The sequence below is a fragment of the Alligator sinensis genome, unplaced genomic scaffold (assembly GCF_000455745.1).
Source record: "Alligator sinensis unplaced genomic scaffold, ASM45574v1 scaffold461_1, whole genome shotgun sequence".
Taxonomy (NCBI): Eukaryota; Metazoa; Chordata; order Crocodylia; family Alligatoridae; genus Alligator; species Alligator sinensis.
In genome coordinates, this window is record NW_005842986.1 from 105,300 (window position 1) to 106,059 (window position 760).

A 760-nucleotide genomic window follows, 5' to 3' on the forward strand; every position below is an offset into this window, starting at 1 on the left:
AATAGTGGATCACTTAAAGGAAACACGGATATCGTTGTTTTAGTGAATGCTCTCAGTTTTCATGTAATGTATTATTTTCTTTATAAGGACATTATTTGGTTAGCTCAGTTTTACATGCAAAACTATGACAGAGAGAGCATTTGGCCTACCTTGGTGCCCCCATTTGTTTGTTGTTGAACTGACTGAAATCACACTTCATTTTTTTTCTTTCATTTCCCATCTTCTGATGAAATTCAAACTGAGGTTCTGCCCCCTTGTGGGCACAAAAGACCCCATGACATTTTTTCACATGCATAGTGGGATGTTACTCCCAATGTCCAAGCCAAATTCAATTTTGGGTAACTACTTCCTGCCCCCTTAATTTCTGCTTTAGTTTCATTTGAATACAGCACTCATTTTCCTTTCCCATCCCAAGCATTTATGAGTGTTGCACTGCACTGCGAATCATCTGAGGTGTATTCACTAGTGTCAGTCCATTAAAGCTCTGCCAGGGGTGCAAAGGCCTGGATAGTATCACTTGCACACAATCACAGTAGCATAGGACATAGGTGTGTTATTCTCAATAGACCAAGGAGTTAAACTTATAGAACAATAAAGATTGTTTATTTAGAGAGCAGTACCTTTCCTACCATTCTGCTGTTTCCTCCTGCAATCCCTGGGCAAATGTAACAACTTATACATAACACTCTTAAAGGTATCCACAGATCTTCCCCCTTTATATGTAACAGTAGCCAATTGCCCACCAAGAATGACCGGGGGG